The sequence below is a fragment of the Mauremys reevesii genome, linkage group 10, assembly GCF_016161935.1.
Source record: "Mauremys reevesii isolate NIE-2019 linkage group 10, ASM1616193v1, whole genome shotgun sequence".
NCBI classification, from domain to species: Eukaryota; Metazoa; Chordata; order Testudines; family Geoemydidae; genus Mauremys; species Mauremys reevesii.
In genome coordinates, this window is record NC_052632.1 from 52,736,041 (window position 1) to 52,753,088 (window position 17,048).

Sequence of the window (17,048 nt, forward strand, 5' to 3'; positions counted from 1 at the left end):
CATCCTTCTTCTCTGCAGTGCTGTGCAATGAGTGCTGCACTTCAGGATGACTATACTGCAAGGTGAGGGGGTTGACTGTAGGGTAAGGATTGTAGTTTTCAGGGCTGGGTGGTGAAGCTACAGGTGTTGGAGGCAGCTGGTGGCGGTAAAAACCTGGATGTTGGGGAAAGTGGGTTGGAGGTGAAATTGGAGCACAAGGGAAAGAGTTTTGGGACCAGGGCTGCAGGCGGTGGCAGGCGCGGTAATACTCCGCCTGCAAGGCTACGAGCGCCTGGATAGAGTCTGCGTGGCGCTCCATTATGCTTATCAGCCGATCCGTGCTTTTCTGCCGAAGCACCGTGCTTTTGAGCCACGCTCCTCGTTCTGCTAGTGGATCCTCCTTTCACTCTCCTGCCACTCCTGCACTTTTTGATTTTCATTACTTGAATGCTGCATTACTTCATGCAACATGTCTTCCTTGCTTCTACATGACCTCTTTCTGATTCTTTGGAGTCTTTCAGCCAGTGATAACATGGACGGCTGAGATCTCAAGGTTGCATCTGTAAAGGCAAAATCCAACACTTAACAGAGGCAGCATTGTTCACACCAGACAGAGCAATGATTCCCCCGTACTTAAAGGCAAGTACAGTCTACACAATAGCATAATTTGCCCATTCCAAAGTGAGCGCACATAAACCCACAGGATCCCCCAAATGGTGAGTAAGCACAGAGTCAAGCGTGACTGACTGTTTCATGGCTGTACCGTCCTCTGGCTTTCTGTGCCATGGGGAGAGCCAACAGCGGCAGGGGGCCCCTATACTGAACACTGTCCCCATATTTTCCACAGGAGTTAATCCTGGAAGATATCTCGCTGCTGAGGGTCGTCTACTGCAATGCGGCTTCTGCCCTGGCCCATATGCAGCTTGCCTGTGTGCAGCAATGATTCCCCCACCCCTCACGGCACAGTGGCACGGACAAGTTAGCCTTACTGGGACAAGGACCACAGTGGCTCTCCCGAGAAACCTGCGCAAGCGCATTGCACAAGTTCTGGATGAGACCTTTGAAGAGATCACAGAGGCCAATTACCACGATGTGCGAGAGCACATCAATGCCCTATCTAGGCATGCATGCAGCCCTAATCCACCTCGCTCCAAGAGCCCACACTGAATAACTTCCTTCCCAAAATAAAAGCCGCTTACCGGGAACCTCCTCTCGTGTTTGTCCTTCGCCAAGCACTGGCTGCCGAATCTAGCTACCTTCCTCCTGGCTTGAGAACAGCTCCTGACTGCATGCATCTAGGGATGCCGGGGGGGGGGGTGTCTTCCTCCACCTCAGCACCCTCGCTCCCGCTTTCCTCCTCCTCCTCCTGCCTTGTTGAACTGGGCTCTGAAGTGTCCATGGTGGTACTCGGAGTGGAGGTGGGGTCGCCCCCAAGTATCGCTTCCAGCTCTTTGTAGAAACGGCAGGTCGCGGGGGCAGCACCAGAGCAGTTGTTTGCCTCGCAGGCTTTGCAGTAGGCATTCCACAACTCCTTCACTTTAATCCTGCACTGCAGTGCATCCCAGTCATGGCCCCTTTCCATCATGTCCCTTGATATCTGCCTGAAGGTATCATAATTCCTACGGCTGGAGCACAGCTGGGACTGGACAGCTTCCTCCCCCCAAACACTGATGAGGTCTAGCCTGTCACCATTGCTCCTTACTGGGGATCGCCTGGTGCAAGGAGGCATGGTTACCTGGAAAGATTCGCCGAGAATGCTCCACACCTGGCTGAGCAAACAGGAAAGGGATTTTCAAAATTCCCAGAGAATTTAAAGGGCAGGTCTGACGGTCGGTCACCTGAGGGCAGGGCAGTAGAGTTCAAAGTGATGACCAGAGTGGCTAGAACAGGCATTGTGGGACACTTCTGGAGGCCGATCAGAGCGCATTAACAGGACAGGTCGTCCACACTAGCACCACGGCGCTCCAGCAGGGGCGCAGCAAACGTTATTCCACTTGCCGAGGTGCGGTGGAGTACCAGGAACGCTCGAGCCATGGAGTCAGAGCACTCTACGTGCCTTGCCAGTGAGGATAGGGAGTGAGCTAGTGTGCACGGGGCTCCTTTATTGCACACTAACTTGCAAGTGTAGCCCAGGGCCACCCAGAGGATTCCGGGGGCCCGGGGTCTTCGGCAGCGTGGGGCCCTTCCGTTCCGGGACCCGCCGCCAAAGTGCCCCGAACACCCGCGGCGGGAGCCCCCCGCCACCGAATTACCGCCGAAGACCGGGCTGCGCTTCGGCGGCGGGTCCCGCTTCCGCGGTAATTCGGTGGCGGGGGCTCCGCCCGCGGCCTTCGAACGCCGGCGGGTCCCGAACAGAAGGGCCCCCGCCGCCGAAGACCGGGCTGCGTTTCGATGGCGGCGGGTCCCGCTTCTCCCCCCCCGCCCGTCCCCGGCCGCCGCTTCTCCATTCCCCCCCAACCCCGCCCGGCCCCGGCTGCCGTTTCTCCATCCCCCGCCTGGCCCGGCCCGGCCCTGGCCGCTTCTCCCCGCCCCGCTTCTCCGCCCGGCCGGCTTCTCCCGGCCCCGGCCCCGGCCCCAGCCTCGGCCTCTTACCGAGCGCGTCGCTGGCAGGGCCTGAGCTCCGTCCCGCTCAGAGCCGTGGGGGGAGGGGGCGGGGCTGTGAGCTCCACGCCGAGCGGAGGCAGCTGCCCCGCCCCCTCCCCACGGCGCTCGGGGCGGGGCTCAGGGGCTCGGCCGGAGTCTGGGCGCTTGATGCGCCGAGGCTCCCGGAGAGGGGCGGAGGCGGGAGCCTCCGCTTTTCTCTTGGGGGCCCCTGCGGAGCCCGGGGCCCGGGGCAAATTGCCCCCTTTGCTCCCCCCTCTGGGCGGCCCTGGTGTAGCCAAGCCCTAAGTGACTTGGCAGTGTGTACACCTCGGGAGTTACAGCGCTCAAAGCTGCTTTACTGCGCACAAACTTGCCAATGTAGATGGGGCCTAAAACATGCTGTAAGTTGGGGGATGAGCCAGATATTAGCCCCGGAGAGACAACAGCAAGGAAAATAACCAACGCCCGGGCGGGGTGTCAAACAACCCATCAACAGCCATTGTCCAGCAAGGGAGCTACAATTCAATGACACACCTGTATGAGGCCACACCAGGGGAATTGCTCAAACTTTCCTGGGGACTCAGCAATGCCCACAAAACATGCCGGACTTGTGTTCTACAAGCACATGGGCCTGAGAGTATAAAACAGAACACAGGGGAGGGGGGCATGGTTGGCCTTTCTCCTGCCCCAACCTATGCAACAAGCAACAAGCAACAAGGACACTGAAGACTTGAGACTCCAACAGAGGAGACTGGCCAGATTTCAAGGGTGAAATCTGTGTACTATGAACTGCAATATCCAATGGGCTGAGAAAATCTGCTTAATCTAAATGTTGCCCAGTCTAATGGGGTTGAGAGTTTAGATTGTGTGCTTACATTTTATTTTATTTTGATAACCAACTCTGACTTTTGGCCTATCGCTTAAAATCTATCTTTTGTAGTAAATAAATTTGTTTAACTGTTTATCTTTACCAGTGAGTTTGCCTGAAGTGTGTGGCAAATCTGCAAATTTTGCAAAGGCTGGTGTATGTCCACTTTCCATTGATGAAGTGGTGAACCAATTAATAAATTTGCACTGCTCGTCTTGAGTAGTGCAACACGGTATATTCCTGATGTAAGCAGAGTCAGGATGAGCCCCACCCTGACATCTGGTGGTAAATTATGGGGAGTGCGGAAAGTGTTGCATTGGTATTTCGGTTATTTGCATGGGCATTCCCACCCCACTTAGCATACCACAAAGCAGCATGGGATGGTTATTTTCGCAGCTGTGGGAGCCCCAATTTCGTTGTTATTGGGGCAGGAGGAATGAAATGTTGTCACCCTGATTGGGTAAATGGGGAACTACAAAATTGTCTTGTGATGGGGGGTTTCATTGTCAGCTGGATAGCGCTTGCTAGATGGGGCACATGGGTTCCAAAACCCATTGGAAAGAGAGAGGCTGGGGACAGGCTTTTTGTGTGAGCCAGATGCACCAGTTCCACCTGTGCCTCTCTCCACTGTGGAAAATCAGAGTTTTAATTTTTGATTCCCTAGAATCTAGATTGAGCTGGAATCTCTAGAGCTGAAAATCACTAGAGCTGGACTTGCTGAGCTGAGGCACTGCAGATCACAGGACAGCTGGTGGACCCGAGCAGCTGGCAGGCAGAGCAGCCCCACAGAGCCAGCGCGCTCCGAAGAGGCAGGTTCCAAACCCATTGGAAGAGAGAGGCTGGGGACAGGCTTTTTGTGTGAGCCAGATGCACCAGTTCCACCTGTGCCTCTCTCCACTGTGGAATGTCAGAGTTAATGTTTGATTCCCTTAAGAATCTAGATACAGGTTACTGAGCTGAACTCACTGGGGCTCCCCTACTATGAGCTGGAATCTCTAAGAGCTGAAATCACTAAAGAGCTGGACTTGCTGAGCTGAGAGCACTGAGTACTGTGCTAATGAGTGGGGGAGCCTGAAGCAATACCGTGGAGCAGAGCAGCTGGCAGAGCGGAGTGGAGCAGTTTGTGCAGCCCTGGGTGAGTGGAGCCAAACAGCTGCAGATCACAGGACAGCTGGTGGACCCGAGCAGCTGGCAGAGCAGAGCAGCCCACAGAGCCAGCGGGAGGCAGGTTCCAAAACCCATTGGAAAGAGAGAGGCTGGGGACAGGCTTTTTGTGTGAGCCAGATGCACCAGTTCCACCTGTGCCTCTCTCCACTGTGGAATGTCAGAGTTAATGTTTGATTCCCTTAAGAATCTAGATACAGGTTACTGAGCTGAACTCACTGGGGCTCCCCTACTATGAGCTGGAATCTCTAAGAGCTGAAATCACTAAAGAGCTGGACTTGCTGAGCTGAGAGCACTGAGTACTGTGCTAATGAGTGGGGGAGCCTGAAGCAATACCGTGGAGCAGAGCAGCTGGCAGAGCGGAGTGGAGCAGTTTGTGCAGCCCTGGGTGAGTGGAGCCAAACAGCTCGCGAGGACGGCCGGAGCAGATCACAGGACAGCTGGTGGACCCGAGCAGCTGGCAGAGCAGAGCAGCCCACAGAGCCAGCGGAGCTGAGCGGTTGCGGGGACGGCTGGTGGAAGCAGAACCCCACGAAGAGGCAGGGCAGTTGGCCCCGAACCACGTAAGGTGCCCCTTTTCTACCCAGGCTGGGGAGGGGGACCTCTGCAAAGAGACTCTTGAACTCTGGGGCTGCACTGACCCGGGACAGAGACTTTTGGATTGTGGGACTTTTGGGACTGTGGGTGATTTGGGGGGTTGCTGGACTCAAGGGCCCAGAAAGAAGGACACGGCCCAATTTGCTGGGGTGGGTCTTTGCTCACGGTTTGACCCATGATCTCTAGTTAAGGTATTTTCCAGATTTAATGCTTGTTGTTGTTTATCTTATGTAATTAAACCTTTTCTGCTACACCAAGACTCTGTGCTTGCGAGAGGGGAAGTATTGCCTCCTTGAGGCGCCCAGGGGTGTGTGTAAGATTTTCCCAGGTCACTGGGTGGGGGCTCGAGCTGGTTTGCATTATGTTGTGGGGAAGGGACCCCTATGTATTGAACCTGGCCCTTGCTGCTATCGTTTCGGCCCGGCAGAAGGGTTACACTGAGATACAGTGCTGGGAGCTGGGGGGATTTGGCTTGTCCCTTTCCCTGGCCCACCCACTCCACCAGCTCCTGACATAGGGCCCTAAGGGTCTATCAGAACATCCAGCCCACTTATTGAGTTGCCCAAATTATGTTTTCCCTGTGTTACTTCCTAACAGTCTGGTGCTCCTCAATTTGGGACATGGTCGCTGGCTTAGCAGGCTCTCCTCAGTCTCTATGTTCAATCAATCAATCTCTTTTAGGGCTTTCAGCTCCCAAAGGGTGGAATGAGAGAAATACAAGTCCCTGCTGCTAGAACAGCCTGCGCAAAGCTGTTACCACTCCTGACACAACTCTCAGCATCAGCCTTCCCTCCTGGTGCCACATGCACCTCATTCCCCACTTTTCCTGGGCTACCAGTGTCCTTTTAAACTGTTCTTCTATTGGGAACATGCCTTGCACCTGTTGAGAGGTGGGGCCTCCCTAGCCCAGTAGTGCTGTACTCCGAGCCCTGCTTCAGTGTGTGGCTTGTAGACCCCATCACACACACACCCCATCGAATTTGGAGTCACTGGGTCTGCCTGTGTCAGCAGTAACCCCTCCCCTCCAGACCTGTCCCATAAAAAGAAGTCTGCATTTTTATTATCTTGACTGACTTGATGCTGTACTTCAAAGCAATATGGTTGCAGGGATAAATATCACCGCATAACTCAGGCATGGTGGTCCTTCCTCGATGGTAGCCATTGGAGGGGCACGTGATCCATCGCTAGCTGGAATGGTCGGCCCACAGTTAGTAATGTAAGGCCTCCACAGCCCCTTTTACCACTAAAGCCTCCTTGTCTATCACTACCAGGGGCGGCTCTAGGCACCAGCGGGCCAAGCACCCGCTTGGGGCGGCGTCCTGGGGAGGGCGTCATTTGGCTCCGGTGGAGCTCCCGCCGGCATGCCTGCGGCAGGTCCACCGGAGACCGGGACGAGCGGACCTGCCGCAGTGATGCCTGCGGCGGGTCCCGTCTTCCCGCGGCTCCGGTTGAGCTCCCGCAGGCATGACTGCGGCAGGTCCGCTTCGTCCCGGGCTCCAGTGGACCTGCCGCAGGCATGCCGGGCGAGCTCCACGAGCAAATGCCGCCTCCCAGGATGCCGGAGCCGCGGGAAGAGGGGACCCGCCGCGGGACTGGGGAAGGGCGGCGCAGCGCTCTGCGCTGCTTGGGGCAGCCTACTTTGTAGAGCCGCCCCTGATCACTACATAGGTGGCTTTTCAGGGAAACAGATTCCTGCTAAGATATAGGATAGAATGCTCCTCTCCCCACACTTCCTGCCACAGTGCGGCTCCAACACCAATGTCCAATGTGTCTGTAAAATAAAAGGTTTTGAAACATCAGGGTGAAATAAAACATGTTCCTGACCAGCCTTTTTAATGCCCTGAAGGCCTCGTTGCAGGCTTCGGTCCACTGGATCTTCCTCTCTGAGGCATCATTTACTAGGTCTGTTATGGGTATGGCTATCGTGGCAAAGCTGGGTTTGAACTGACTACTAGCCCCAGGAGGTGACCTACTTGTTTCTTTGTAGAGAGGATCAGGCATTTTGCCCAGCTTTTACCTTCCCATCTAATGGTGTAACTGTCCCCCACCCACCATGTATCCCAGGTAGTTCACTTCCCAGTTGTCTAATTGACATGTCGCCAGCTTAGCTGTCAGCTTGGTCTCTTGGAGTGCCTGTAGGGCTGTTGTGAGGTGTTTATGAGGTCGTCCAGGTCCTGCTGTAGATGACAATCTCATTGATATACAGCTCCATACTGACTATGTGGGTGCAATACTGTGACCTACCGGGGTCCAATCTAGACCAGTCAGGGGCTGCGTCACCCCTGCCCTGCAACCTTGAGTGCCTTATAATACCTTGCTGATAGTATCTCTCACCTGGGCTGCTCACAAAGAGCCTTCTAGCATGCAGGTCCCACCCTGAGTGTCTGTGTGTAACTGCAGCCTGTCAGCCACTCTTGGATTACACACTGGCTCTCAGCGGCCTTAGTTATACTGTAGGGTGACCCCAGCACACTCCCAGTCCTGGGTTTCCCCCCAGAAATTTATGTCTTCTACTGGCCAGCCCTCTCCTGGACAATCCAACTATATTAAGTCTGTTAGACTTTTAAGGGAATAATACATCAGTTTACCACCTTAAATGGAGTTACCCAGACATTTTAACTTAAACACTCTGGATTAGATAAAAACAAGTTTATTAACTACAAAGAGAGAGATTTTAAGTGAGTACAAGCAATGAGGCATAAGAGTCAGAAATGGTTACAAGAAAAATAAAGATAAAATGCTTCCTAGTCCCTAACTAAAACTATATTAGATTTAAAGCAAAGTTTCTCTCCACATGCTTCCAAAAGCATTACTGACCAAACTCTTCAGGTCAGGACCCCTCCCCCAGAGTCCAACAGCTGCTTCTTTTGTCTTCTCAGGTGCAAAGAGTGAGATGGACAGGAAGAGAGAGGAGGGGTCTCTTGGAGTATTTTACCCTCTTTTTTATAGTTTTAGTCCCTCTTTGAAAAGCATTTCCAGCTGAGAACCAAGAGATGGGGGTCTGGTGGAGGAAGGAGACCTCATGCTGTTTCTCTGCTAAGACGCAGATCTCTTTGACCTTCCCCACTTCCTTGCCAAAGAATGGCGTCTTAATAAGTGACAGCTCATCAGCTTTGTTGACAGCTGGCTGGGGTGTCAGCTTGCCCTTTGTCTTTGAGAAACTGGTTTAGCCTCTCCCCAGACTTATCTGGGAAATACACATCAGTCATGATTTCAGCTTATGTTCATAACTTTACACTTAATGTTGCTACATGCATTATACCATGATGTTACTGATCAGCAAGTTATGAGTTTTTAAATGATACCTCACAAGACATGCCTTGTACAAAGATTATTACAATAGTGTGTAGGGTGTGAATACAGGAGTTCATTCCATCACAAATACCTTATCCATTAACCTCTGGAACATAACCACAACCCCATGCAGACCAGAGGGCATGGTTCTAAACTGGAATAAGCTCAGAGGCACATAGCAGGCCATCTTCTCCCTAAATTCAGGGGCAAGGGGTATCTGCCAATACCCCTTGGTTAGGCTGAAGGTGGATATGTATGTGGCAACTCCTAGCCACTCCAGAAATTCATAGACTTGCTGCATGGGATAGCTGTCTAATTTGGATATTGCATTCACTTTTCAAAAGTCTATGCCGAACCGTGTTGAGTCATCCCATTTGGGCATGAGCACTATCGGACTTCACCACTCACTGTGTGACTCCTCAATGACCCTCCTGGCCAACATGTTTTGTAGCTCTTGTTGCACAGTCTCCCATATTTTTCTGGGTAATGGTCTCATACTTTCACACACTTTCTGGCTGGGTTCAGTCCCTATATGAGGAATACTGAGTGCATCTACCATGGTGTCTCTGAAAACACGCAGGGGAAGAAGCTGATGAGTTGTGTATCTTCTGTTCCTGTTTTGATCGCAAACCTTCCCTAATTGATACAGTCCCCATAGCAGGAGTGCCACTCAGTCTCCCAGTTGGAGTTCTCTGATGTGGGTGCCCTTGTTATAGTACTTCTGGTCATGTTGCACCTTCAACAAGTTCTCCTTTGAAAACTCACTCAAGGATGTTAGGTTGTCTCTTAATTGTATTTCATACTGCACTGAGTTAATGGACTGTGACTCCTGTCCCTCCAATGTTTCGCAAATCAGATCTAATATTCCCAGGGGTTGTTGCCCATATAGTAACTCAAATGGGGGAAATCCCATAGAAGCTTGGGGAACTACCCAGATGGAGCACAGAAAGGATGGGAGGTTGGAGTTGATCCCAGTAATGAATATAAGAGGCCACAAATGTCTTTAGCATCTTTTACAAAGTTTTATTAAAATGTTCACCAGCCTGTCAGTCTTTGCATGAAAGCCCTAAGAAAACCCATTTATCTTCAGCAAATTGCATAGTTCCTTCATTAGCTGTGACATAAAATTGGTTCCCTGGTCAGTGATATTTCTTTAGGAATCCCCACCCAGGCAAATACTTTCATCAGTTCGGCGGTGATGGCTGCCACCTTTGTGGAGTGGAGGGGCATTGACTCAGAGTAGCATGGAGTGTAGTCCATTGGTCACTAAGATATATTGGTGCCCTGCTGTGCTTTTACTCAATCCCTATTAATCAATCCCTACCCTTTTGACTGGGGTCCCTACCATGGGAAAGGGTACTAGAGAGGCCTTAAGGACCTTCCTTGGCCTTGCCGACTGACATTTTGGGACATGAAGCACACGTCCTGCACTTTTTTGTGGACACCTTTTTTCAGTATTTTTTCCTGCCCAAATGTCCTCCGCTTGAGCCTCTCATGTCTTCTGTTCCTCCCTCTTTCCCCTCTGGGGACACCCCTTGTCCTAATCCCAGCAGTTCCCAGAAGAACTTCTAGTCTCACCAATTATCATGGGGTAAGCTAAATTCGGGGTCACTCCTATGCAAGTAGTAGGTGAGAGGTTCTGTATCAATAACTGGCAGTGGTGCAAGTAGAATTCATTTCTTACCAGTGTGCTGCACCAACTAACAGGGGGGCACATGACCTCCTCACGTAACCCCACCCCGCCCCTAACCCAGGGCCCCGCGCCCTCCTCCTCCCCTCCCCTTCCATCCCACGTTACCCCAGGGGAGGGAGGAGGCTCTGTCCTCCTCCTACTGCATCAGAGACTTCTGAATCGCAGGGCTTTCCGGAACCTCAGCAGCAAAAGGAGAACTTGGGTACAATGGGAGCCCCACAGTGGAAGCTCCTCCGGTGCAGCTGTACTGGTACTGCCCCCAGCCCTGTCCTCCAGCAGGGCTGCCTACAGACCTCAGACAGGAGATGCTAGATGCAGCTGTGTGCAAGGGCTGGGAGGTACAGCCATGCTGGAGGAGCTGTTGACGTGGGGCTGCCTGGTGGCCCCACATTCTGTTCCTCCTGTGTCTTTCCGGTATGGCATACACCGTACAGGCTATACATATCTAACTGGTATGGCGTACTGCACCGTACTGCCCTACTTGCACCACTGATAACTGGACTTGCCTTATGGGTATGGATGTACATCTCCATGGATGTGTATGGTGGCCAAAGGTTCTCCATGACCCCTGGCCAGGTGTTCTCTGACAATTGTCTGACTATAGCCCAGGTCTACTAAGCCTTGGACCCTGATCCCATTATCCTGTACCGGAACCACCAGTTTCTCCAAACCCCTCTTGTGGGCTCTGGATTCCACTGCCCAGACCTGTCTGTAGCTGCAGTCCATATATGGGCAATTTCATTGGAAGTGATCCAGTTGACCGCAGGTGAAGCAGTTGCCTGACTGGGAAGGTGCTTCAGCTGTTTGGGCTCCCCACTGAATGGTGTTCCCATGGGGGGGGGGTCCCTCAGGCCATGCTGGAACCGCCCTCCTGGACTCTCTTTCCATGGATAAACTCCTGTGGTCAGTCTCTGCTCATTTGGTCCCATCCCTTTTGGAGTGGCAGCCAGGCTCCTCTTGTGCTTCCCCTCCTTGCTTCGCACCCCCCCTAACCTCCCCGCCCTCTCGGTCACCTGAGTTGGCCAGCGTTGAGTTGGGTCCCTTCCTGGTGTTTTGCAGGCAGGCCTGACAATCACCAAATAGTTCTCAGTCAACATCACTGCTTCCAACAGGGTCTCCAGTCGATATTGTATTACTCACCTCCAGGTGGGAGGATCTGGAGGAATTGCTCTAACATGATCTTCCCCACCGCCTGTATTGCTGTCTTTTCCTTGGGCTGGAGCCACTGTCAGAAGTGTTCCTTTAGGATCTGTGCCAATGCCCTAGGTCGGACACCAGGAGCAAATGTCTCTCATTGAAATCTCTGGTGGTGAGCCTTGTTGGAGATGCCAAAAGCATCCAAGATGGCTGCCTTGAGTAGGGAATAACCCTGTGCCACTGCAGTTTCTAGGTTCCAGTATATGGCCTGCACTGTCCCTGTTAAGTATGGAGCAATCAGGACCAACCAGCTCTCCATTGGCCAACAGGCTGCCATAGTGACTCTCTTGAATGTCACCAGGAAGTCTTCAGGTTTGTCATCTGGTCCATTTTTGTCAGCTTCAGGGAAGGCTGGGAACTTGGTAGTCGTTCTTCCCAGGCACATTAGATGGCACTGTCTAGAGTTGCAGCTGTGTCACCCCCCTGCTGCTGCTGTTGTTGTTGTTGCTGCTCCCTATGTTGTGTAGCCAACTCCTGAATAAGTTTTTGCTGCTGCTACTCTTGTTGCAGGGTCTGTTGCTATGTCACAAACTGCAGCAGCAATGGGTTTGCTGCTGCTGTTGATTCTCAACATCCCATTTTAACAACTTGTCCAGCTCCACCTCTACAAGTTATTCTTAGAGGTCTCTTTCAGACTAAAGAACCTACAATGCCTGCATTCTCTACCAGTAGTGTAGTGGGAAGGTGCAATGACCAGTTGGCCTAGGGTCAGGCTGTGGCCTTATGGTTTCTGCTGGCCTAGTTGCCCAGAGGGAGCCTGATTGCAGCCTTGATCACCCCTGTGTGCTCTGATTGCTCACCTAGAGATTTTGTCACTGCAGAAGAATGGGGGCAAGGGGCAAGGTAGGGGGGCCCAGACCCACCCACTCCACCGAGTCCCAACCCAGGGCCCTAGGGGTTCATCAAAGCATCCAGCCCAGTTACTGAGTTATCCCAAATTATGTTTTCCCCTGGGTCACTTCCTACCAGTCGGGAGCTCCTCAGTTTGGGCAACGGTCACTGGCTTAGTAGGCTCTCCTTAGCCTCCTAGTGTCCTGTTCAATGACTCAATCTCTTTCAGTACCAGGCTACTTTTAAATCTGTTATTGAATGTCCAGGGAGATTGAAGTGTTCTCCTACTGGCTTTTGTATGTTACCATTCCTGATGTCTGATTTGTGTCCATTTATTCTTTTACATAGAGACTGTCTGGTTTGGCCAATATACATGGCAGAGGGGCATTGCTGGCACATGATGGCATATATCACATTAGCAGATGTGCAGGTGAAGGAGCCCCTGATGGTGTGGCTGATGTGGTTCATTACAAAAGCCATTAGGAGAACACTTCAATCCCTCTGGACATTCAATAACAGATTTAAAAGTAGCCATCCTTCAACAACAAAACTTCAAAAACCGACTTCAAAGAGAAACTGCAGAGCTACAAATCATTTGCAAACTTAATACCATTAATTTGGGCTTAAAAAGGGACTGGAAGTGGCTGGCTCACTACAAAAGCAATTTTCCCTCTCTTGGTATTGACACCTCCTCATCAGGGCCGGCTCCAGGCATCAGCTGAGCAAGCTCATGCTTGGGGCGGCAGATTCTACGGGGCAGCATTTTTTTGTTCGCTGCTCCGCCACCCTGTAGGGGGCGGCAGCGTGGAGGAGGGAAGCGCCCTGCAGCAAACTCGGCAGGACAGCTCGCGTCCTTCCCTCCCCGCTGACTGGAGCGGAGTGGAGCCCTCCCGGCAGGAGCCCTCCCGCCCCCCTTCTCTCTCTCTCCCCCCTCACTCCCTCCCCTTCCCCCCATTAGACCAGGGGCGCACTCTGCAGCACAGGGAGTCCCCTGGCTCTGGCTGCCCTGTAGGGTTTTTTGTTTTGTTTTTCCCCTGCTTTGCTGGCCGCGCCATGTTTCCCACCCCCGCTTTGCCACTCCAGCCGTGCCCTATTCCCCCCCGCTTTGCCACTCCAGCCATGCCGTGTTCCCTCCTGCTTTGCCGCTCCAGCCGCGCCCTGTTCCCCACCCTGCTTTGCCGCTCCAGCTGCGCTGTTCTTTTTTTTTTTTGTTCCCTGCTTTGCTGCTTCGGTGGCCCCACCCTTTTTTTTTTTTCTTGGGGCGGCAAAAAAAGCCAGAGCCGGCCCTGCTCCTCATCAATTTTCGGGAGTGGACCATATCCACCATGACTGAATTGGCCTTTTCAACACTGGTTCTCCACTTGTAAGGTAACTCTCTTCTCTTCATGTGCCAGTATATTTATGCCTGTATCTGTAATTTTCACGCCATGCAGCTGAAGAAGTGGGGTTTTTTACCCACAAAAGCTTATGTCCAAATAAATCTGTTAATCTCTTTTAGGGCTTTCAGCTCCTAACAGGGGTCAGCAGAAATCCAGGTCCCTGCTGCTAGAACAGCCTTCACAAACTTGTTGCCATTCCTGACATACGGTAATTCTCAGCATCAGCCTTGTTTCCTGGTGCTACATGCATCATTCCTCCCCTTTCCCAGGGCTACAAGTGTCCTTTTAACTGTTCTTCTACCGGGAACATGCTAGTGTCTGTTGAGGGGCAGGGCCTCCCTAGCTCACTAATGCTCTACTCCCAGCCCTGGTTCAGTGTGGGGCCCATAGACCCCGTCTCAAGAACTGATTTATTAGACATATTTATGGAAATTAAATAAATATGGGTTTTAGGGAAAGAGAGGCAGAGCAAGTATTTGTCAAGGTCTCCTTCTCACTCTTCCTCCAGACCATATGAATGGGAGAGATGAACTTCATGAATAACAGAGACACTAACTCTGGCCATTCCCCAGACAGCTCTGGGACATGAGGCATGGGGCAGTGGGAAGATTTTAATGGTTGATTTGTGTGCGGAGAAGGGAAGCTGAGGGAGAAATGAGGGCTCTTTCCTCACTAATTGCTTTACCTCCAGCTGGTTTAAGAAAACTTAAATATCAAATATCCAGAATAATGTAAAATACCTGCTACCTCGATATAACGCCACCCGATATAACACAAATTTAGATATAACGCAGTAAAGCAGTGCTCTGGGGGGGCGGGGCTGCGCACTCTGGTGGATCAAATCATTCATTCATTCATGCCCGTCACCCCAACCGGGGTATGGGCCGCCAACCACAGATCTCCATAGTCTTCTATCCTGGGCCATTCGCTCTAGCTGGTTCCAGGTATAGCTCATTTTTTTGCTATCAACCTGAAGGTCGCGTCGCCAGGTATTTCTTGGGCGGCCTCTTTTCCGCTTGCCTTGGGGGTTCCACTGCAGTGCCTGTCTGGTGATGTTGGTTGGCTGCTTGCGTAGTGTATGTCCTATCCAGCCCCACCTTCTCCTTCTAATTTCTTCCTCTGCTGGGAGTTGATGGGTCCTCTCCAAGAGGTGGATGTTACTGATGGTGTCTGGCCAGCGGATCTGGAGAATCCTTCTGAGGCAGCTATTAATGAAGGTTGGTGGATCAAAGCAAGTTCAATATAACATGGTTTCACCTATAACGCGGTAAGATTTTTTGGCTCCCAAGGACAGCATTATATTGTGGTAGAGGTGTATAATTAAAATATAAATGTAGAACACATAAAATGCTAGTTTACACATCATTAGCCAACCAGTGGAATTCAGTCTTGTAGGAGGTAATCAATGTGCATAATGAGGATGGTGTTTTTTATAAAAACTTAATTTTATGACTAACAAAAACATCTGTAGCTCTGCAAACCAAGGCGCCAATGCTACAAAGACTTATGGTATGTAAATTCTTGCAGGATTGGGGCCTAAATAAAAGTAATCCAATCTCATGCTTCAGAGAATAAATTGATAATTTGAGAGGATCAGTTAGGATTTCTTCCCCAATTCATACAACCTTGCACACTTGGTGTACACATAGTTGCATTATGCTAGATGTTAGGAATTTAAGATTTGCAATACTAGTACAGACCATCAATACATCGAGTCTGGATTGGTGCAACCCAGCTATGGTTAATACTTGATAGTTCAGACAAAGCGGAACAAAATGTAAACAAATTATGATGCATCTGGCCAAATGTACAATTGTGAACATTTGCAGTAAAACTGCTTTGACCTGTGGTGATGATTTTACACCCCAAAGCATGAGACCTTATTACTCCTGTCTTATATATAATTTATCATACAAAAAATATTATTTTTGGCCTTAAAATTATCCAGCTGCTTTTTAAATCCAGCTATAGTATTTAACTTTCTGATCCCCTCCGGAAGCAATTTTCACAGGCAAATTACACACTGTGCAAAAATGTTGTTTTTTTTTAATTTGGTTTTAAATTTTCCTGCCATTAATGTCATATTATGAGACATCATTAAAAAGAGGGATTGATAATTTTTTTTCTAAACTTCAACATTGTAAGTGGAGTGCCTCAATTAAGTCTCTTTAACTTTTCTTTTCCAGTTGAAATAATCCCAGTTTTTCCAATCCCATATGTTGCCATAACTATAATCATTCATCTTGCCTTTCTCTGGATCCTTTCAATTTCAGCTATATCTGCTATAAAATGAAGTAATAATAATAATTATTACTATTAGTAGAAGTAATAGACTACAGGCCCCAGTCAGGATAGGGCGGGGGGCTAATTGTGCTAGGTACTGTACAAATACATAATGAATACTGGATGAATGGACTATAAGGTGGATAGAAAGCTGGCTAGATCATCGGGCTCAACAGGTAGTGACTAATGGCTCCATGCCTAGCTGGCAGCCGGTATCAAGCGGAGTGCCCCAAGGATTGGTCCTGGGGCCCTTTTTGTTCAATATCTTCATTAATGATCTGGAGGATAGTGTGGATTGCACCCTCAGCAAGTTTGCAGATGACACTAAACTGGGAGGAGTTTAAACTGGGAGGATACGCTGGAGGGAGGGATAGGATACAGAGGGACCTAGACAAATTAGAGGATTGGGCCAAAAGAAATCTGATGAGGTTCAACAAGGACAAGTGCAGAGTCCTGTACTTAGGACAGAAGAATCCCATGCACTGCTACAGACTAGGGACCGAGTGGCTAGGCAGCAGCTGTGCAGAAAAGGATCTAGGGGTTACAGTGGACGAGAAGCTGGATATGAGTCAACAGTGTGCCCTTGTTGCCAAGAAGGCCAACAACATTTTGGGCTGTATAAATAGGAGCATTGCCAGCAGATCAAGGGACACGATCATTCCCCTCTATTCAGCATTGGTGAGGCCTCATCTGGAGTACTGTGTCCAGTTTTGGGCCCCACACTACAAGAAGGATGTGGAAAAATTGGAAAGAGTCCAGCAGAGGGCAACAAAAATGATTAGGGGGCTGGAGCACATGATTTATGAGGAGAGGCTGAGGGAACTGGGATTATTTAGTCTGCAGAAGAGAAGAATGAAGGGGGATTTTGATAGCTGCTTTCAACTACCTGAAAGGGAGTTCCAAAGAGGATGGATCTAGACTGTTCTCAGTGGTACCAGATGATAAAACAAGAAGTAATGGTCTCAAATTGCAGTGAGGGAGGTTTAGGTTGGATATTAGGAAAAACTTTTTCACTAGGAGGGTGGTGAAGCACTGGAATGGGTTACCTAGGGAGGTGGTGGAATCTCCTTCCTTAGAGGTTTTTAAGGTCAGGCTTGACAAAGCCCTGGCTGGGATGATTTAGTTGGGGATTAGGTCCTCCTTTGAGCAGGGGGTTGGACTAGATGACCTCCTGAGGTCC